The sequence below is a fragment of the Lepisma saccharinum genome, chromosome 2 (genome assembly GCF_977018435.1).
Source record: "Lepisma saccharinum chromosome 2, izLepSacc3.1, whole genome shotgun sequence".
NCBI classification, from domain to species: domain Eukaryota; kingdom Metazoa; phylum Arthropoda; class Insecta; order Zygentoma; family Lepismatidae; genus Lepisma; species Lepisma saccharinum.
Window position 1 is genome coordinate 105,079,133 of NC_139230.1, and position 24,581 is coordinate 105,103,713.

At 37.6% G+C, this 24,581-nt stretch overlaps 1 protein-coding gene across 5 annotated transcripts in view; it reads right to left on the reverse strand.

The window, feature by feature from the left end:
* The window catches only part of Ca-alpha1D (Ca[2+]-channel protein alpha[[1]] subunit D), a 1,588,055-nt gene that overhangs the window by 966,362 nt on the left and 597,112 nt on the right, over positions 1-24,581 (reverse strand). The window lies entirely within an intron of this gene.

Here is a 24,581-nt window from a genome sequence, read left to right on the forward strand (position 1 = left end):
ATTACTTTGTAGGTATTGTTTCAAACCTGTCCAACAGTAAGTCCAAACTCTAACCTCTACATCTAATTGTTGTTTAGAACGATTTTCAGTTCCTCATCGAATTGCAAGGCAAATAATTTTCCTAGCGTGGATAAATTATTTATAATCGCCTTTCATATTACTGTTCTGTATCCACCTTTTCAGCGACGACCAGGGAATGTTCTTTGATTTAGCCACTTGACACTTTGTGACACTCCGTAGGTTATTTGGTGATACATCCTTTCTTGATAATTTTCGATTCTAGTTTGACAGCCTTCATTTGGATTTGCACAAGTTTTGCACAAGTTGAACATACACTAGATGAAGACAGATTTGCAGAAAATCTGAAGTAAGTACACTGTTCGTTACTGGAACTTCATTGCTTCCAGAAGAATAGCAGTTAGAACTTTAGTTCGAAAATGTTCCATTCTTTGGCTGTTTGGGGAATTGTAGTAAGGTCTTCGATTATTCCTAAACTGATTGCTAGAATTATTGAAATTCCTCCTCCTGAAATTTCTATTAGAATAAGGCGATCATTGGTTACTGTAATTACCGTTTCCGGACCGCTCATGAAAATTCAGTCTTGATCTCTTGTTTCCTGCATGTCTAACATTCTCTGTAACTGAGGTACGACTGCTGGATGAATCTGAATTGTCAGGCACAGATTGTATATTTGTATTATTCCATGACACTGAGTATCTATTACGTTGTTTACTATCACCTAAAAACATGTAATTTCGGTTGCACTCTTGAAGTGCTATAAGAAGAAAACATTATTTGGCTCATTTCCAGATTTCAAATTCATCACATTTAATCTATCAGGTAATTTAAACAATTTATTAGATCTTACATTTACCATGTCTAATCTTGTCAACAGATCGATTACAGCATCCATCTTGTTCACTCTAGCAGCAACTACCGACTGATCAAAATATCAATAGCTTCAGAATCGTTAGGATGTTCTTACGTAGAGTAAGTGTGTACTCAAACCATGTCATCCACCGACACGGATTTTAACGAAATTTTGTATACTTGTAGCTTTAGTCTAGGTAAGAAACCATATCATTTTCTAATTGAAGGGGTCAGTGAGAGATAGTCTCAAGCCACATGTAGACAGTATTGAGATACAACCGATTGAATGCGTAACGATCCGTAGGATCTCGTAAATGTAACGTTCAACGAACTATACAACCCTAGACATTCACCCAGTACCTTTCCATTCAGGGAATCGCTAGAACAATCCAAGGAATTTCTTGTCAGACATTGCTGAGCCTCCTTGAGATTCCTTGATCGCCATCATTGCAAACAGGTGTAAACAATGGCAATCAAGGAAGAGACTCAGATAACTGAGTCGGCATTATTGAGTAAATTCGAGTGGAATAAATGTCTGGAGGAAGGGAGGTCAGTGGTCAATTCTAAACTATCAGTCAGAGGGTGCAGAAGTACGAGCTGAAAGCATAGGAGAAGGGAGTGAAGTTTGGCCTTCCAGACTTGCACTACAAACGGACACTTTGTTTAACCAAGTTCGTGGTTCGACACCTCGAGGGAGCATCTCCACGCAGATGTGAGCCAGGTATTTCCTTTCACCATGCTGATCCAATCTGTAGGGTTTTAAACTCAAGCGTTGTGTTTTGCCATAAGTGTGGAATTAGAACCTCTTGCACATTACCACCAATCTCACCATGAGCAGCGAGTTGCTTTACCATCAAGGGTTAATGATCAGTGAGCTACATCAACCCCTGTTCGATCCCACGTTCTTGCAGAACGCATCTCCACCACATAACGTTCCACCATATATGATATTAATATCACATTGCAAAAACCGTCATTAAAAAAAAAAAAAGTAAAGTAAAGTAAAGTGTTCCCCTGTGCATAGCACCACGCCATGAAGGCGTATAGGGGGTGTGGGGGTAACGCCCCACACTTTCTTGATCCGGTCGTGAGTGGGGGTGATGTGATCAGCATCACGCCCCTGACCGCCTTTACCCCCCAGGGTTTCCCCCAGGTACCCATGTTATTCGACGCTGGGTAGGCGCCGGGGCCGCTTCCACCGTTAGAAAAGTTCCCGGATTTGAACCGGCCGGGGATCGAACCCGGGACCTTTAGCATGTGGTTTCAATGTCATTTGTTGGGAATATAAAAGAGCGTATTACTTTGGTTTCGAACATGTAATCGCAAGTATCAAAGTATTTACTTTAGACAGCACTCACGATTTTGAAAAGTGGAAAGGTAATCATTTTACGGGGAACTTGAAAGATGGTGTGTTGACAGAATGTGCTACTGCCATATTAGCACTGAAAACTAGGAAGCGATCTTAATGATAACGTGGCTGTATGTTTTTCGCTAATAAATAACTGTGTTTTTCAACACATACACAGACACATCGTTGTTTCGGAACAAGAATTTTTCATCTTTGTTGCTTTCAGATTACCAACATACGAAGTGGCATGTAATCCAAAAAGGATTTGAAGAAACCTCACTTTATAAATAAAGATGGATGATATCAGACAAAAAAAAATCCTTCCGTTGGAACGAACTCAGGTTGCCGCATGTTAGTCCGACACTATAACCATCACTCCAAACGAGACAACACGAAACATTTTGCAAATACTCGACTAAAACGAAAGTTTATTTTCAGATTGCTATTTACCAAGGTACAACATGCGTAGCCAGGTGTGTCTTGCATTTTCTGTACTTCTGATATTTGAGTAGGTTTGGTCTCGCCATAGGTTATTCACGAGAATAGTGAGGAATGTTTTTTAGACGAAGATGATAAATAGACACCCATTAATAATCACCCTCGCAAAAAAAATCCAGAATTCCAGCCTGGAACCTTCGATGCGAAGTGTGTTTCTTGTTCTAACTATATCTGTGTGTTTTCGTTAGATTCATGGTATTTCGTGAGTAGATATGAAGAAAGCAAATAAATAAGACAAGTGGGTGGAAGGAACTGGAGAATCGTAGCTACGGAACCATTGAGTTTGGTTTGTTTGAGTTGGTGTTTTAAGTCCATTTTATGCACAGTATGGCTAATCGGGACTAGACCTACGGTTTAAAGTGGGATCCGAACCACTGTGCCAAGTGCCTACACCGGGTATCGAACCCGAGACCCCTTGATTACAACGGAACCATTGAGAAGATAGAGAATCTCTATATCCCTTGTGATAGAGAAAATATTAGAAGAATGAAAGGGCAGATTAAAATATTAATTTTGATGTGTATCCTTTCGTCAAAATGCCAAGAAAACAATATAATATACAGTCCCTACCAAACGTTTAAGACCACCTTGTCATGTGTTTTTCAGACAAACAGAAAAAATACATATGCGAGTGCTTTTCATGAAATGACACTTTAATACAAAATGGGAATTATTATGTAATGTTATTGAAAGGTACATCAAGATCAAGAAAGTGTAAGGACATATTAATGAACTTATAACTAATAGATGCAACTAAATGTACAATTTGTAAAATCATTAAATCTCAACTTTGAAAATATACTTGGAAACAAACATTTCTCCTGAAATTAGATGAATGAAGTGAGAAATTTTAATAGTCAGTACGTCCACCTTTAAGTTTCAAGAACATTTCCACACGTTTTCTCATGCTGCGGACCAATTTCTGGCATTCTTGGGGCGTAATCTCATTCCATATTTCGGAGATCTGTTCACGAATTGCCTGGACATTCCTTGGCTGGCGTCTGGCTACACGAAGAGCAATGGTATTCCATAGGTTTTCTATAGGATTGAAGTCCGGACTTCGTGTTGGCCAAGGCAACAATGAGATTTCACTCGCTTGAATCCAAGCCATTGTTGCAAGTAGCGTTGTCATGCTGGAAGACGAAGTACCCGTTGTGGAACTTATGGTCGGACGGGAGCATGTTATCTTTCATTGTTACGACGTATTCTCGTGAATCCATGGAGCCAGGAATGAATCTCAAACTCCCGGTCCCTGCAGCAGACATGCATCCCCAGATCATGACTAATTAACCCCCACCCTGAACAGCTTGCACGAGACATTCGGGGAGAAGTTTCTCGGTTGCTCTCCTCCGAATTCTCACTTTTCGGGAGCTGTACAGCACGAATCTCGATTCATCACTGAAAAGGACCTTACCCAATGTTCCATGGACCAGTTTCTTTTATTTTTTCACCACTTCACACGATTTCTCTTATGTACATTGTTGAGCAATGGCTTTTTGAGAGGAGCGAAAGACCCAAGTCTACATTCCCCAGACAACGCGAAATGGTCATCTTTGAGACCCTTTTATTAGTGGAATCTTCAAATTCCCTTATTATCGCTGGAAGAGGGGATTCACGGTTATTCTTGGCCACTCTCGCGATAATCCGGTCCTTGCGTACAAACGTTACCCTGGCGCGGCCGCAGAATGGTTTATCAACCACTGTACCTTGTTGCTTGAATTTGTTTATTGTGTTCGCCACGCAGGTTTGACTCACATTCAATGCGACTGTAATTTCTCTATGAGACCTATTGCATCTGTACATACCAAATATTTTCCATTCCACGGCCAAGGGCACAGATTTTTTCCCCCATTATTACGTAGCTTGCGATTCAAACAGCCTGTTTATTATCAAGGGTCGCTGCGACGCCAAAGGTCCAGGGTTCGAATCCCGCTCGGGCTTGGTTGTTTGTGAATGTCCATTCATCAATTTAATCATTTCATCACTCATCCCCATTTTTGCAAATTAGCCAAGAGGCACAAAGCGTGAAGTAAAATAAACTAAATCAAACAATCAATCGTAACGAAAACAGGTTTGGACTTGCACAATGCTGCTACTCGAGATATGTCTTTCTGCGCCATCTATTGACACATATTTCAACTAATGACTGATAAAATTTGTTCACTCCAGCGCAGTCGCTGAGGAAGATATTGTTATCTGAATACCTCTCAGTTTTCGCTGTATTATTTTTATTTTGCGAATCTTAGAAAAAAATATAAAACACGAGACAATTTTCTTGGATGTTTTCTTTTTTTAGCGCCAAAACTTTAGTTCATGTTCCACAATACTGGAAAAAATTCAGTACTGTCATAACGACGTCGGTTACGTGTATACACATTCATCTGTACTTCAATATGCTGGATTTTGCAGTTAAAAAATTTGATTTTCCACTTTCGTATTTCAAGAACTACGTACAAGACGTATACCAATTTTTTTTCGGCAATATATGCCTGACACACTATATTATTTCCAAACAATTTCACTCCATATTTGTACCAAAAACGTTCAGCCAGGATTCATTTATATGAAAAAAGTTGGTGGTCTTATACTTTTGGTAGGGACTGTACAGTCAGAGAAAGTAGTTTGTGGACCACGTGACCTACGATATCGTAACACCTTAAAGCCTGTTGTCTATACAACTAAAATAACAATATTGTTTACTAGGTTTACCTGGTGGAACTGGATTCTCGGGAACGATTGCGTATTGACAGCAGCGTGAGTCATACCCGCAGGCCCAGCCATAACAAACAGCAGTTGAGTGCCGTAAGACCTCCAGAAAAAAAGTTTCAGGATTTGGTATCTTAACTCGTAAGGAAATGTTCTCTTTACTAATATTAGAATCATTGTCAAGAAAGTGATGACATTCAGCGAATCATCATCGCGCAACACAAATGTTGTCAACCCAGAACGCCTTGAAAAAGATTATAGTTAAAAACAACTACTTGACAAATAATTAGTCCTAACTTAGAATTTTGTGTAAGGCATGGATCATCATGTCCTCTCATTCGTTTCATAACTTCATTAATCATCATCATCGCCTTAGTTGACGCAATATAAAATAAGCAAAATTAAGAAATATATAAATTACATTTTCTGCAAATTTACGCAGCGACTCAGTTCCATGTAGAAAGAGTTTCTTTAATCGAGAACCAAGGGCCCCTCCTTCTCCTGCATTGTCATTTTCCTCCACTTTCCCTGCAGCGATTAACCTGATATTGATTAATGCAACATTAATTAAAACCAACCAACGAAACAACCCACAAAATTCACCATTATGATTAGTTAAACTATGTGATATTATGGTAATTTAGAATTTAGAAATAAAAATAAAATGGGAATTGGAATCAAGTTAAGTGGTTGCATGATATATGCACATCCATTATGTAATAGCGATATCATCAAATTGTACGAAGCGTGTCTACACGTACTTAAAGTGCCAGTCCCCGTGGCCCGTGATGAAATATGTGGCGCAAAGCCAGTGCTTTAAGGCCGTACTAACGGCAATTTTGTGGTATTTTTTTTTAACAGATGGCAACGCCGTTTGGAATGGCAACCGAGGTCCATGTTGCCAGATCTTCGCGTAAATATAACCAAGTTAGATACATACAGGTTGGTCGGTTAGGGTACTCGATGTGAGATGGCGCCATATTGGTTACAGGTGATTTCGTGGATTAAAAAAATAGTAGTAAATCAGGAAAATTGATAATCATGAGATTTTAGTTTTATGTTCTTATTATAGAAATAAGCAATATATCATCAGTGGAAGGTAGTAAAAGTAGAAAAAAATAATAAAAAATCTGTTGTTTTATATTAAGTATTTATTTTTATATTTAGAACGCTTAGAAGAAAATGCAATAATAAGTGCAGTTAAATATTAATATAAAATCCGTTGTTTTATATTAAGTATTTATTTTAATATTTATAACGCAGAGAAGAAAATTCAATAATAAGTGTAGTTAATTCAAACACGAAACGGGCCAAGTGAGGACAGTAACTTAAGTAATTGAAAACATTTTGTGAATTCGTTTGAAGAAAATACTGCGTTGACTCAGGCACTTATCCAAAGGGGAGTTTAGGGGCCTCGAGCCCTCTCTTAAAGTTTTCGGCTTAAACTAGATAAAATGAGGATTTTTGGTTTCTTGTGTGTGTGAAATAAAATAATTCGTCGAAAATTTAAGGAGAGATATAATTATCGAAGCAAGGTACATTCTTATATAACCCTGTAATTGATAATAGCACGTATCCAAGGTGGGTGTAAGGGGAGTCGAGCCCCCTCTCAGGAAATGTTTCAGTTTACACTAGATAAAGTAGGTTTTTGGCTTCTTGAATAATGTGACGATAACTTAAGGAGAGTAATAATTATCTAGGCAAGACAGAAAATGTTCTCTAACCCTGTAATTGATAATAGCACGTATCCAAGGTGGGGGTGGGGGATCATGGAGGGGTGTCGAGCTCCCCCCCCCGCTTTACGGGAAATCTTTCAGTTTACACTAGATAAATTAGGTTTTGGGTTTCTTGAAAAATGCGACGATAACTTAAGGGGATAAATAATTATCGAGGCAAGATAGAGAATGTTCAATAACAATTTTATTGATAATAGCACGTATCCGGGGTGTAGATCAGAGGGTCGAGCCCCCGCAGGAAATCTATCAGTTTACACTGGATAAATTAGTTTCTTGGCTTCTGGAATAATGTGACGATAATTTAAGGAGAGTAATTATCGAGGCAAGACGGAAAATGTTCTATAACCCTTTTATTGACAATATTGCACGTAAACTTTTCTTGCGCTTTCGTTGTTGTTGTCGCAGCGAGCACGATCATTGTGTAAAGTTTTGTCATCATTTGGAAGCTGCATAACAAAGCCTGTCACGAGTAGGACGATTCTTTGTATTATTTATTCTTTGGAAAGCGGGAAAGAAAACGTTCTTAGATATGAGGTGGAGTCAAACTACTGGTAATATTAACAAAACGTTTTATCTGCGGAACATTCTAGAATATAATGGAGACATAAATACCCGGCTTCAATTTTCCGGTTGATCAGTACAACAGAATCGGTTAGTAACTCGAAAATGAAGAGGACTACTGACACAATTTTCCGTAAACTACCGAAGTCTACTTCTAGTTCCAGTTCGTGTCCAAAGTTGAAGATATTGACGACTGTGGAACTCTAGGAGCCTCAGTGTGTTGCTAGTTCGGGGTATGAGCCGAAGAGATCGAAGGTCTCTAAAGTGAATATTTCAGGAGTACCGGATATTGGGGCGGTTTATTAAGACATAAATAAGTTGCACAGATCAACTGTAATTTTATTTGTGCCCGGGCCAAATTTGGTGTATGCAGTCCGAGACTTTCACGGGATAAAAATGACTTTTATTTAAGCCAACTGGGTTCGACACACATTCAGACACTTAACTACTACAAATGGACAACCGAAAATTTTATGAATGTCGAGAAGAGAAAGCAGGAAGATGTTGCATATGAAGATATTTTAGCGGAATTTTCAGGCTCTGCCAGGACCCGAACCCGGGTCTCTGTCATGTCGTGCCGTTGCTCTACTGGTATACCTAGGAATTTTGAAGGGGAGGGGGGAGGTACGTAAACTTTTTCTCGGTAGTCGGTCCTCATTTTGCCATCTTTCTCTGCCTTTGACGTTAATTTTCATTAGAAATACTGGGCCAAAGGAGGGTTATGACCCCCACAAACACTCACTCCCTTGGACACGCCACTGAAAATAAATGAGAGAGCATTTTATCATAATGGAAGACGAATCATTAGATGTGTTGGGAACGGAAGGGTTTTCACTGCGCATTATTGTTTTTCGATCCAGCTGTGTTCGAGAAGACAGTTCGCAGCCCACAGTTTGGATCCCGCATTGTCGAGTGGATTGTCCATCCATTGTGTAACAGCTTCGTGAAAACACTCAAGGACAAAGATGTTTTGATACCTGATGAGAAGAAACGGACCAACACGTTGTGATAAAAATGGAAAACTTTTGTATTATAAAAAACAATATACATAAAAACGTAACGTTTCTACCCTCTAACAGGGTCTTCTTCAGACGAATATTCACAATTTAACTTAAAACTGTTACAATGAAAATTAAAGCTCAAATTAATATACTATAAGAAAATTATTTATTGAAAACCTTGAACTCATGTTTTAAGTCCTTTTTATGCACATATAGGCTAATCAGGACTGAACCTACATTTTAAAGTGGGATCCGAACTACTGTGCAATGTGCCTCCACCATTTATCGAACCCCTTGATTACAAGGCGATGACGTTACCACTACGCCATCGGGGAGGCCTTTATTTGAAAACCGGGAATAAAGGTAAGCAGGCTGCAGAGTGATTATTTGTTACTTTCATAATACTTAAGTACAATTTTACACACGTTGCCTCCGCACAATGTCCAAAGTCCTGTTTCACAGTTCTTCACGAATTATAATGGTTTGTTCTGCAGCTGTCTTTGGAAGTAACAGTAACATTTTCGAGTAACAGTAACTGCAAACTACTTACGTTATGAAATTTGTACCTGAAACTCAGTTATTTTTCCACCTTACTAGTAACTAAATTGAAAGTTAGTTGAACACTCCTGTTCACATAAAGTGTCACTCTTTATAGGGTCGAACAGTTGAAGTATGTACCAATTGATCTGAACAGAAGTGTACAATTACTATTTTTTCGCATAGAAAGGAATTTTCTTCTGTTCCATTTTTACAATTTGTTGAATCATATACTCGCCTGATAGAATGGATGAATTAGTTATTGAAATCGTGAGACTATGAGAACAATCTTATTAATTACCAAGAACCAGAATGTATCTATTCCAAGCGTATTTTAATTAGAAAAATTTCGACATAAGGCTATATAATCTCCAACAATCCTCATTGCTATACCACAGTTCAACAGTAATTTTCAATAATATATTGTTTGATCAACAAAAATACAATTAAATATTATTTTTTCATCTTTATGTAAAAGATGTGGATTTTATTACCTCTGTATTTACATATGAAATATATTAACTTAGTTATAATTATATGGTTGACTCATTTACTTTATTTTACTACGCTTTTCTGCCATTTTTGTCTAATAGCAAAGATGAGAACGAGTGATAATATCATGAAACTTATGAAGGATCACATACAAAGAATACCCATGCCGGGATTCGAACCAGAGACTCCTAGCGTCGTAACGCGCTGTTCTAACCACTCCAACGCGGAGACCAGAAGTTATAATTATAATGAAACTTAATGCTAAGTTGTTGGTAGTCATCTGTGATGAAATGAATAGTGCGCTTGCATTTCATGTTCTGAACCATGTCTTACAAGATATAACTAATCTAGAATAACGTAATTGTAATAGAAACTAAATTAGATACGTTTTAAAGCTACAGTAATTATAACCGAATTAATTTCTCAAGTGATTAACTTTGAATTACTTTTGAGAAGTAACTTTCCAAACATTGCTGATATCTTATAGTTTAGAATTACTCAGATAAGAGAATAAAATTCAAATCATTAAAAAATCATTGCATGAAGGGACTACTAAAACTATATATCCGAGACATACGTATAAATTCACATTAACATTTTTGTTTCAATGTAACTTCATTCTCCTTCTTTCTCATCCTGCACAACATTATGTCGTTCTCTCATAGATACATATGCTTCTTGCTGTCTTGGAATCATCATCCCATTCAGAATGCAATGAATAGCCATATCCTAAGATTTTGAGCAAATAGCCTTAATTATTGGTACTAGCAAAAATTTCAAGGAATGTGTGCTATAACTTGACAGACAAGACAAACAAGTTATACCATTCCCATTATTTTCAGTTTCTCTAATATACCTTCCCAATTGCAACCAGATATTGAGAAGTTATGCAACATCGTTTCTTGAGTATATTTTGGACTCTTGATATCTTGTAAACCATCATCATTCAACCATGTACAGTATGTAACATTGTTATTTGTACACATAGAATTTCCGAGGAAAAAATGTCATATCTACTAGTAAATATAATCATTTTCATATGTACCTGGAAATTAATGTTAATGAAAGTTTCACCAACAAATGTCAATAAAAATTTATGTTCAAAGTGTATAAACAGAGCATATAATTTGTGTGAAAAGAGAAAAACACGCTGTTTAATGCAACATTGTTATTCGTACAGGCAAGAGATTCAATCTTCCATGCATACAGCGCCACCGCTATTCGGGCGATTTCGTGCAGTTTGCAACTTCGTAACAAGTTTGAACATGCAGGCGCGCTCCCCGTCAAGCGGAATGCTGGCGTAGTTATTGATTTATCCACAAGGACCAGGAATTTTGGGATAGTGTTATATGGTCAGACGAGTCCAAGATTAATATATACGGGTCAGATGGGATAAATAGGGTCTGGAGAAAATCAAATAAAGACAATGATCACATTAACACAGTTCCAACAGTTAAACATGGTGGTGGGTCATTAATGATTTGGGGCTGTATGTCGTCCAAAGGTGTTGGTACCATCCAGTTTATTGATGGTATCATGGATGTATATGTCTATTTGGACTCATTGAAGAACAATGTAAAGCAGGGTGCCCAAAAAATGGACATGCCGCCTATCTACAGATTCCAACAAGACAATGACAGTAAGCATAAGGCGCGAGTTAACATGAATTGGCTAATATGGAATGTTCCCAAACTACTACAAACACCAGCTCAAAGTCCAGACTTAAATCCCATTGAGCATTTATAGGCAATTTTGAAGAGGCGAGTTCATAAAGCAGGCGTTAATTCCAAACAATAGTTGAAAACTGTTGTGCAAGCCGAGTGGAATAAAATCAGCTCTGAAACATGTCGGAAACTGGTTAATTCTATGAAGAACAGGTCAAGTAGTAATTAAAGCCAAAGGATACGCATCAAAGTATTAAAACTGTCAGTCAATTTGCTCTGAATATACTTTTTCTTTCATATTATTAAGTGTACGAATACAAAAGTTCTACAGAAAATGGCATCTTTCTCTTTCAGTTTCATTTAATTTATTATTGTCATTGGTTATACAGAATTTGGGTAAGATTTTATGTTCCTAATGATATTAGTTATTGAATTGTAAATAAACAATTTCAAAAGAGTGTATTTCGTTTCAGATATTAAAGCATTTTCTTCGAAATTCCACGTGTACGAATAAGAATGTTACATACTTTATCTGCAAATTGTGTACAGTTCAAACAATCCACATAGACGATTTTGATTCCATAGAAGCATATCCTCAAACTTCCACGGTATTGATTTGCCATTGTTAGTCAAATCTGTTGTCCTTTTTTACAAATTTCAAGGTATTCTTAGAAGACACATAAAATAGATTCTCAAATGTTCATATGTAAAAGGAGCAAATAAAAATATTGTTAATATGGTGTATGAGACCATGAACTAAACAAATATGGAAAAAAATCATTTTAATGACATTGTTAAAACCACAGACAAGATGAGTTAATAATAAAATGAAAACAACTTAGAGATGTTGTGAAAGTGGATGTGAATATAATTGATATAAACTGCACCATAATGGTTAACGAAGTGGTCCTGTTAAAGCAGAATTATTAAAGATTTGATTTACGGTATTAGCTCACTTCAGTGACTCAGATCTATCTTTACAGTGCATGTTAAATATGACTTGAACTTCAGTAGGTTATTGAATCAAAGATTCGTTACATAATTAGGACAAATTATGATTTCTTTGAAAATCAATCAATCTTACCCACAAATAAATGATTGGCCTTGCACTTGTAAAATATGTGAACTAGTAATATTTACTATACTACATTAATTTGTAAATTCTCAGTAAAAACGCAAACTATTGTTTGGTAGACTGTTAGGTCTTTACTCTTTTAGCTGTTAGGGTGTACTTTTACACTTTAATTACATAAACCATGAACTTATTGGAAATGCTGCATTACCATTACAAGGCGTAAATTCAAAATTATGAAAGAACGAGAAAACCGAAGAATTTTATACAACTCACAAAACCGGATTTCTGACCTGATTCTGTGAAAGAAAATAACAGAACGTTGTCCAGAACTTGGACAAAATTCGGGGATCTCACATTAAATACAACCTAATTTAGCTTAACGGATTTTATGCATTTAACATTTGCGAGCTTTTTGAACTGTGTTCAAGTTTCAAAAACATAAAGGAGAAAAATCTTGTTCAGAACAGGTCAGAAACGACTCGTTCCAATCATGTACAAGAGCAAAGTGGAACTATAATGAACGACTGATTTGTAATACAAATTCCGATGTACGTACATTTGAATAGCACCAGTGAAATACGAAAATAATCTCACAGGAACGACAATAGAGCATTTTGTGCAATATCGATTTAATGCCAGAATATAATATACATCAAGGTATTTCATGCTCTAGTAATAATCACAAAACTGTAATATCTGCATTATGCCTAATTAAAAAAAAAAACATTCTCTTCTGAGTTTACAATTGCAAAGAATTATCAACTTCGTTTGTAAGGAAAAATGCGTGCTTCGTGGAAAACGTAGAAACGTTGAAGCGATATTCTCACAGAAATTATATCGGAAGATATTTCCTCAACATATAAATAAATCATACATTCTGCATCACTCTTGCATATTGCAAACTTTTTGCTTTGATGGATTAAGCAACAAGCATTTAAATATAAGACATACCTTTCCGTTTTTTTTCCGATGTTTCCTTCTTCCAACATTTACTGAATTCGTTAATCTCTGGTAACTTGATTTAACTTTCACAATTTCAAAGCACTTGCATTGATCATATCGTTAGAAAACACGGAGTGAAATCTCGGTAACAGTGTTGGCTAAAATCTACACCATAGAGTATATTGCGACGAAACGCCACTTCAAAATTTTTAATGATAAGCACTATTCTCTGAAGGTACGAAAAGTTTTCATTTTTTCACATAGTATTTCAGATACTTGCGGGAAGAATATGTGATATTTGTGTCACCACGAAATCTTCCATACTAGTCATAAAAGAAACAAAATTCACCGGTATTGACCAAACTACCACTTCAGCGCCATCTGTACGCAGAAGTGTGAACATAACGGAGACCTTTCATTTTCTGTTATTTACTTATATACGTACTTTCAATCGTAACAAAATAATAAGCATCACAAGTTCTAGTGAATAAAACAATATTTTATATCGGAAGATTTCTTCCTTACAGATAACAGATTGTATTTTCACATGCATAAGTTTTTTGACGGTTAGAGTGTGAACCCGCACCTGTTTGATTTAGATTGTTTTTTTTTTGTTTCGTGTGTAGGTAAAGATAGGGAAAATTCTAGTGGAATGATTACGGCTGTAAGAATTCCGAGTGTGACGGTCTGGTTAGCAGAGTGCACTACGATGTCTGGTGTCCTGGGTTCGAATCCCGCCGTGGGTATGTGTGTTCTCTGTGATTGCCCCTTCATAAATTTCATCATATCACTGATCCTCATCGTTGCGATTAGCAAAAAAAGACAGAAAAACGACGCCAAAAAATAAAATAAAAAGGGGCTGTCAGAAGAATTCTTATTTCTGGCAGTGTCCTATATTTTAGAGCTGTGTCTGGCCTCCGAAAGAAACTTGAATGAAATCACAAACGTCTTATATTTTGGGCATCATGTAACTTCAAATTAGGTGGAAAAACAGAAAATCTGAGGGAAGTCTGAGATAATGTGGTTCCTTGGAGAAGTATGCTTAAAACAAAGAATGTGCACGGTTGCTACTGGATTTTTGAAAAAAAATATTCCAATCCCAGTTTAGAAATTACTTTCCTATTATCTAGACCCCGAAACGTCCGGGGTCTTTATGTATAAGAATACTTACTTTGTGAAGTTTTATCGATACCATAAGTTTTGGTAATTTTTAGAAGTAACAATTTTCATTCCAGAAAATTATATAAACAGTCCTTCTTGGAGAAATAAGGCACACAATTCTGTTTTTTGCACTGTATAGAAGTCCTTTTTACATTTCAATAACCAAGAACTTCCCGACTTTGTTTACAGAATTGTGAACTTCTACCGTTCCGAATGCATGGATTGTTTCCCCATTCTGACTCCGTCTCGATGAAAACCCTTCCGTCTTGCATACACAAGTTGAAATCACATACGGCCGTGCTATTAATTAGCAGTTGGGGATTTTGAACTCAACAGTTTACTTGAACATTAATTTTTGAGCTGAATATGTGTCATATTCTCGTTATATGCTAATATGTCCTAGTAACCTATTATATTTTATGCAGATGCGTTCGTGTTCAACATTTTGAGACATGTCGTAATTTTCGCTGAAGAGTAATCTGATAGCCCTATGTATCATGATAACTGTTTATACTCAATTTCTAATATCATTTATTCCAGCATTTCCTTCAACTTCTATCTCCTTGTTATTATCTCCAATGCTTACACGACTTTTTCTTCGTGCTGGATTTTTGGGTTCAGAAATGTTTACAACACCTCCATCACCCGCGTGTAGATAGCCCAGCAACATCACTCTGGAGAAAGAATCATAACACGTATATACAACTTGTTCACTACATATTTCACGAAAATATTAGAACGTTAGCTTGATATAACTCTGGATTGGAACAATACCATCAGCAAACGAAAAAATACCTCTTTTATACTCACACTGGAACTAGCCTGCTGTGAGTCACTCTGCCAGTGAAGGTCACTGAACGAAGGATTTGGTGCTTACTACAAGCATGCGCCTTATCTCTGCTCAAGGGAACACGGAAATCCTAGTTACGTTTTCCATTCACCAGACTAATGGTGAACATTTACAGGAACGTAAGGAGTAGTATCGTATTCCATTGGAATTGGATTTGGTGACGTTTAAAATATATCAATAATATGTAAATCTCTTTTGTGAACTACACTGAACTTTGTTAAGGTTTCATTGACATGCGAAAGCGGAAATTTAGAGATCCTTCTTCCTTACGATTTCTAAAAAAAACAAAGAGTATGGTGAACGTAAAACTACTTATTGTTCACAAGAACGATATATATTACAGTAATTACATATATACATTGCAGATGACGTATTTATCAGATATAATTAGTAACTAACCACAAAACCTATTACATCACAGGAAGTGATTTTTAAGTCCATTCTACCACGTATCCAACGTAACCAATATTCAGATTGATTAAAAGCTTCTGTTTCGGTTAATTTGCGTCGCATTGTTACCTCTTGCGATAATCGCAACGATGAAGATGATACGTATGCAATGATACGTATAAGCCTCAACAGGTTTCGAACCTGGACCCTCTGGCTTTGTAGATTGTTACGGTGATTTTAATTTGTATTTGGTGTTTTAAGTCCACTTTATGCACAGTAAGGTTTATCCGGACTGGACCTACAGTTTAAATTGGGATACAAACCACTATGTGTCTCCACCGTGTTTCGAACCCGGCACTCCTTGATTACAAGGTGACGACGCTACCACTGCGCCATCGGGAAGGCTACGAGAGAGAGAGTTACAGTGACTACGATAATGAATAATTGAAAGTAGCAGAACGACTAAGCTATTCTTTAGTCAACATTGGGATTGTTAATGAATATTATGAACGTCAGTTCAAATTGAAAAAAAACTACAAAATTTCCACAGTGCGTTCAAAAGCACTAATTTTCTCTTTCCATGCATAAATTTGCTGCTAGATATTTGCATGCTAAGATGTAGAAAGTGCTACATTTTCAGTGTATTGAATTGAGAGTTATGTCGGATACGAAGAATCGGAGAGTGGAGTAGTAGGAAAAGGATCATCTCACATTCCTCTCCCCCCCCCCCACCACACACACACAGGATATTGGCCGTAGCTCTTATAACGAAATATAACATGTATGAATTGTGTCAAAAAAAACTGGAGCCTATTCACATCCCTACGGAACGTGGAAGAAACTTCACGTAGAGATTAGAAGTTTTGTTCCGACGAAATCGGAACGTAAAGTAATTTAAAAAGCAAGGTGCTACCTTGTGCTTTGCACCAAGCCATGAAGGCTTATAGGGGGTGTGGAGTTAGGGCAGCACACTTTCTTAATCATGGCCGAAGTTGTGGATGATGTGATCAGCACCACGCCCCTTGCCGCCTTTACCCCCTTGAGTTTCCTGCAGGTACCAAATCTATACGACCCTGGGTGGGCGTCGGAGCCATTTGAACAGGTGGACAAAATCCCGATTCTCCCCCGTCGGGATCGAACCCAGATCTCTCGCATCTTAATCAAACGCCCTAACGACCGAGCTACCGCGGCCCATATTGTATAGTAGCCTTTGCAATTAAGGCAATAATTATTTTAGCGATTCGTTTAACTTTTTTAGGCAATTCATTTTCGGAGATATAACTTGTAGCTCTTGTCGGTTCTGCGACCTGGCTTGAGAAAAGGCGATTTTCTGACGAACAACATTCCACCTGACGATTCACGTGACTTTCCTACATTTCCTGTGCCTGTTGGCTTTTGCATGAAAGACGAGTTGCTCTTGCTTGAGACAGACAGAATCACCGGATCACCTAAAGGTGCAATGTGTGTTGCCTTCCCTCCTGCATTATTTACTGCCATTAAAGTCTTATGGGTAAGAACTTTTTTCCACCGCTCACTGCTAGAAAATAATAAGAAAAATTTCCATGGTGGGGATCGAAACCAGGCCTCGCTAATGAAAGCTCTGTACGCTAACCAATACACTATCAATAACACTACATTTCCTTTTTGTCCAGTCAGTCTGTTTCCTTCCTTACCATCTTAATTTCAGTGATAAATGTTTCATTGCCTATTGATAGAAACTACGTATGTCAAAAATAGACGCATTCTTTCTGTGAAATATCCAATGTTTCGCACATCATGCTTCTCCCTTTACTGTTATTTGGACATTCACTTGTAAGTTAAAACTTAGCTTTCTGTGTGCGTTTTCACGTGCATGTGTGTGACAAGAGTGGTGTGAACGTGTGTTGGAAATTGTTCTAGGTATTATTTTCGTTCAAAGAATTAATATTGTAAAATATAGAACTTACTGTAATGCAAGGAGTGAAAATATAAACCCAGTCCGTCAGGTTCGTTCCCAAACAACATTAAATAAAGGAACGTAACGTGGACCGAGTATTATTCCAAGTCGAGAATAAGTGACATTACGACCGACAATCTTCATCTCGTATTTCTCTTTGGCATCACTACTCAATTTACAGAGATGCATACCCGTGACTGGTAAACAAGCCACAGAATTGCAATGTTGGTTGGGTTTTCTACTCACAAGACGCTAACTGGTCAGACATCGATGGCTTGCTTCAGTGCTTCTTCAATAGGGTCGCTACAACCCGGAAGTGTCCGTGACTGTACCGACATTTCAAAGGCATTTCATACATTTCAGCATGGCACCTTAATCCTGAAACTAGCCAACACAAGCCTTTCACCTCTGCTCATACGACTACTTGCTTCTTAAGGCGCGCATACACTAGCGTGCAAATTCGCGACGTATTTACGCAAGTACGTTACGCGAGATTTTCGGCCCATACACAACGACGTACATTTTTATCCCACTCTCTTCTCTTATAGCCTGTTCTCCCGAGCACGAGCGGACTCTGGAGGTCGTGCCAGGAACCAAAAGCAGCAGTGGAGTGGATTCTGTGGATGGACGATTAATGAAGGCGGAACTCTCTCACCCAGGCTCTCGAAGTGGTGGCCTATGTTTCGCAGAGAAGTTATATTCATTTAACCATTATATGTTTATCTAAAATGTATCTGCTTCCAAATGTATACAATTCGATTTATTCAACAGTAAATTCCAATTCTGTATGCCGAAATGTTCTATAGGTATTGAAAGCACACACTACCAATCACATCTCCGCGAAACGTTTGATGTTACATACAAAATTTTAGAATATGAAAGGGGAGAGGGTGTTTAAGCGTTGACTTTCTCACAATGCGCCCAAATGTCAACCTCACTTCTATCTAGTACACCCTTGACTGCATTTTGAGTTTAACGAGACTCTGATGTCTAGACTCTCACCAAGTATCAGTGGGATTTGTGTTATGTGCTGTCCATGTGTGTTTGTGATTACCCTTTCATCATTTCATCTTATCACCATTCATCCTTAATATCCTGATTGAGCAAAAGAAGCAGAAATGCGAAGTAAAATAAATTATATCAATCAATCAATATAAAGGATAAGGACATAATGTTGTGTCTACAAATGTACGTAGAAATATAGATTGGATTGATTAAATTCAAATTCAAAATGGTTCAGAACTCAAGCTGATTCTCTAGAAACGTTAAAATATATGCATATAAGTATATGTTTATTATATAAATAAACGCACACGCATACATGATATGAGAAATAGACAAAGAGAGAGAGAGAGAGAGAGAGAGAAATTGAGTCGCGGTAGTTCAGTCGTTATGGCGTCTGACTACCATGCGATATACCCGGGTTCCATCCCCGGCGGGGGGAGTGAGCGGGATATTTCCCACGTGTTCAAGCGGCTCCGGCGCCCACCTAGCGTCCTATGAAGTGGGTACCTAAGGTGACTCTGGCGGGTAATGGGGGCAGTGGTGTGGCGCTATTCACATCACCCCCCGCCTCCGGCCGTGATCAAGAAAGTGTGGGGCCCAAACTCCACAACCCGTATATGCCATCATAACGTGGTGCAAAGCACAGTTGAGCACTTATGTATGTATAAGTCTGACTAATAAAAACATACACAAAAAATGTTTTGATTGAAATTAACTCTTGATGAAAGCATCTTATCTCTATCAAAAATTAAATATCAGAAGAAAAATCTTCACGTTTATAATTTCAAGGGACACTCGACACACTAACGAAGGTTTTCTCATTGATTGATTGAGTTGGTGTTTTAAGTTAACTTTATGCACAGTAAGGCTAATTTGTACCGGGCCTACATTATTAAAGCGGGATCCGAACCACTATGTGCCTCCACCGGGTACCGAACCCAGAACCCCTTGATTACAAGGTGATAACGCTACCACTGCGCCATCGAGAAGGCCCTGTAATCGGAGGTCTGCACATTGATGGATTGATTTGATTTATTTTACTTTGCTTTTCTGCCTCTTTTGGCTAATCTCGATTATGAGGATGAATGACGATGTGAATGATATTGATGAAGGGGCAGTCACAAAGAACATTCATGCGCAGGACGGGATTCGAACTCGGAACATGTTCAGTCATGGTGCGCTCCGCTAACCACTCCGCAGCTCAACCCATGTATTCCTAATTAAAATTATCGTAACTGTGGCTCCAGGTGTCAGTCTTGCTATCCTGGAATATTGCTGTTTCGAGGCTAAGCGTAGGGGTGGATGAAGATAACATTTTTCACAAGACTAGGTGGATTTTTGTGGTACTCCTACTTTCCACACTGCCCCCTTCCCATTATTCTACCTTGATACTCCTACTTTCCACCTACCTCAAAAAAAAAAAAAAATTAAAACATGTCGAGGTTTTTATTTATACATAGTTTTAATGACAAAAAATAATAGCCTTATTCTTTAAAATACTTTCAGTGCTATTACTTCATTAAATTAGGCACACACAGAAGATGTACTACGTACATATATATCTACGTAGAACATCTCCTGTGTGTGAATAATTTAGTGAAGTTACATCTCTACGTTGGGAGGAACCAGGCAACGTCGACGTCTACAGTTTCGATGAAGAACGCTTCCACACAACTTTTGATGGGGATTTTTCTGTTCAAGTACATTACCACGTAAGCAACACGGCATTGTAAATTGCCAATAAAATAATTAGTAGTAAGTATTATTATGAGGAAATCAAGTTCGTACATAAGGTAGTAAAGGTAATGTTCCCCGTTCCAAGAATGCATATTTAGGGGGTGTGGGGTTAGGGCCCCACATATTCTCCATCTAGGTTATTTTCGAGGTGATGTGATCAGCACCACACTCCGGCCGCTTTTATCCTTCGGGCTTGCACCGGTACCCATTAATTTGAGGCTGGGTGAGTACTAGAGCCGCTTTATGCGGAGACAAGGCCGGAAAAATTCGGACTTTAGATCACCCACCTCGGAAATCTAACCCGAGTCTCCCGTGTGGCAGTCCGACGCTATACCGACTAGATCACCGAGGCTCTCAATTCTTATATAGTAAGTCTTAAATTGTCACTTGATTGAGGCTGTTCATTGCCCAATATTTCCACTGGCGGCGCCAGGCTGGTTGGTTCCAAAAAGAAGTTCGTTCTTCATTTGGTTTCACTAAGCTTTACATTGGAGCGCGATAGAAAGAGTAATTTACATCAAATGTAAGAGTTTCTTGGTTAAATCTACAATGAAAATGTTCTTAGTAAATCTTATAAACCTTGGATTATAAACATTGATACGCAGAGCTACAGAGCAATCAATTCAATTGTAGACCACATCGGTGTTTGCGCTATCGGCAAGCAAGGTGCTCAAAGCCGTATGTCGACACTGAAGACTCTCTGTGAATCTAGTGTGCAAGTTTATGTAACTAGTTTAAAGAGTGATTTATTTACTTATAGTTTATGTAAGAAGATGTTGAAACTGACAGCCTACCCTAAACTCGCTGCACTACGCATTGATTAATGTTGGTAATTTCTTGTGGATGTCACGTTTCAGTTCTTCCAAGGTGTGTGGATTTGACTTGTATACAAATTTTTTAAATCTACTCCAGATATAAAGTTCTCCTCCATGGCCGTGTGGTCTAAAGGGCTGTGCTTTAGATTCCGACTGCGGGACGGCATGGGTTTGAGTCCTCCGAATTTCAGACTCTGACCTCTCGACCTATGTATATGACCGGTGGCAACTCACATTTGTGAGGAAATTAGGTAGCTACGAGTGAGTAGCGTAACTCCGTCTCGGAAATCTGCTATAACTGCTGAGGGTTCGAAGTGTTGATTCCACATCATAACACTACCAGTTGAAGATCTCCACACCTCTAGATAGGATTGTGGGAGGGAGACTGGCAGTCGGGAGATAGGCCAAAGTCCTTTGAGGGCTATCGAGCCATGGGGGTAGAGATAAAACTCACAATACGTAACATGTATCCTAAAACTTCACAGTAGCTAGACTAACAACACGCACACAATACAAAACAAGGACCCTTATCACTTCACAGTCTCATGTCTACTTCCAGGATTTCTGTAAAAGACAGTTTCTAACTCCCCTCACGAGCTTATGTTAGTGGATGTCTTTATAAAGATGAATAAAAATTGTGTGCGCATCAAAGGTGACTATAGAGTGTCTCAACCTTAAAAGCCAGTATGGAAGTAAATGGAGTACTTCCCTGTCTCTCTAATACATGAGTTTTGCCAATAGCTCTGTCCTTCTCTACCACCGCAGCGTCGCCAGATGTTACAAAATTTACAAATATAAAAGTCATAAATTTCAAACAGTGAAATCATTATCCTGTAGAGTTTTTTATGCTCTATTTAATGACGGCATTATATAATCTGTCATAAATTCATGTGATCTGAAATTTCCATAATTACGCAATTTTGCAAAACGCTTAATTTTTTTTTCTAGTAATTACTTCAAAAGCCATAAATATGAAACCGCTTGAACAACTTCGCCACTTTTTTTTCTATGGGATCTATGGTGTTTGTAGATATGATATTCTTCGCCAGAGTAAATTAATTTGCTTACGAGGAGAGTTATATATATATATATTGGACATTTTGTATAAATCATCACACCGTAACATGAAAAAGTTGGTTAGCCAGAAACTTTTCGGTTTGTCGCAATACACGTGCAGACCAAGCGAGAAGTGTTGACAATTGTTTGAAGTTATTTTTAGAATGTATTGTTACTCCACAGCACCGTTATTTATTCCGCAATCGTTGTTTGTTTATGCGGACTGTCTCGCGTATCAAATTCATTGCGCGCCAACAAGGTTACAATTCAGTTGCAGGCATTTCCCCGGTTCGTAGGAAGTGCAGTGTGCTTTATTTTCCGGAAAAAAATATATCTTAATGTTTGTTTTTGTATTTATTAAATTCTGTTTATGTAAAAGATACAACAGTCACCGAAAGAAGCATCAATAGTTGCGTGTATTACACATATAATGCAAATGTAAAATAGTAAATAGTTACGTCGAAATATAAAGATTTGCATGCAAAACTTGAGGTAACTATAGATTTTTTTTAAATGCATCAAATACATAGATTTTGAAGATTTCCTATATGATATTAAGGAAGTAAATTTGTCAATAATCATTAGCGATTAACAGCGACTCGATGCTCCTCTGTTTGTTGATCTGGCAACGCCGCGCTCCATTTAACCCATACTGACCCTTAAGGTTGAGACGCTCTATAGTTTGAACATCTCCTTTTATAAATCTTTTAAGTTAGTTTTCCATTTGGTAAAGAGACCTATTTCTAAGTTCAATACTATGTTGCCATATTTACAAATTTGGGACTTGGATATTTTTGGGGGATGCTGAGTATGATTTGTAGAAGGAACATAAATAACTTATAGATTACTCCAAATATTATTATTTGTAACTATTTCCATGCTGGCAGAAAATAAATTGCAAATCAAAAAAATAAAATATCATCCTGTTCAATGATTTTTTTTTCAAATGTAACACTTATTAAGCAAATAATCCTTAATGTTACCTTTATGGAAAACAATTCTGCCCCCCCCCCCCAAGGTTAATCCTCAAGTTTGATCCTGCATATACATACTTAAATGGGATGCAATTAAATTACTATTTTTACTTTTCAAATTACAATTTTTGTTTGTAGGAGTAGTGATATTATCTTGTCTCAATCTGTGACATTTTTAAGTGAAGCAATATATTATTGTGTATATTTCTTAAGGCATATTTCACATTAGAGTAGCACATTGCTTGCTATCTAGAAGCTACACTTGCAAGAGAAACAAATGTTTTCACTTTCAACGAGCTCTTGCTGTAAGCAAAAATTGTATATTTTCACTTGTAGCAATTGTGTTGTACTGAAGTCATGCATTAATTCAGTCTTTCAAGAATGTAAATGAATGTATTATGATATGGAATAAATGTATACACTTAATATATGTAGAAAAGATAAGCTCGTTTCACCAGAAAAGCAAATAATCTCATGAGATAATGCATTGGAGTGGAAAGTGAGCGTGACATTTTGGTACGTACAATCACAATTTTGCTATAGATGCAGTGTGTGACAGTTCATACATAAGATATAAGGCTCTAGACATGCAACTGGATTAAAATATGCATCATAGAATTACTTTGTGGTGTTTGCTAACAAATGAAAACAACTTGAATATGACATAGCCTGAATGGATTAAGGAAAATATGTTATGTGTATAACTTTTACAAATGTAGTAAAGTTTGGCTTCGATGGATGATATACAATGTGACTTCAGCGGCGCAGAGCATGATGGGAAATCTGGCCAAAACCGCATGGTCAGGCACTCAGTCCGGAAAGCAATAGCAAGCGTGAAGCGATGCAAATGCTGCTTGCATGAAAATAACCCGATGTTTAACATTTTTAATTGTATTTTTGTATATTTTCAAATGAAGTTTCCGTTTGGTGAATTCATGCGTTGCGTGTGTGTGTGTATGTGTGTGCCATTGTTTATGTATTAATTGTGTGAGAACATTATACCTTCATACAGTTTCTTCGGTGATTAAGATTTCCCAATGCGGGGTGAAATATGAATCGTATTTGAAAAAGAAGTATTGTGTTTATGGCTAGCGTTATATGAAATTTATGTTACTCTTTACATCTGCATGCGTTGCAACGCGTGTGGTTGCTGTACGATCTCTAATAATGTTCACACAAAATTTGAAATACTGCTTATCGGATAGGTCCGATTGATTCCATGAGAAA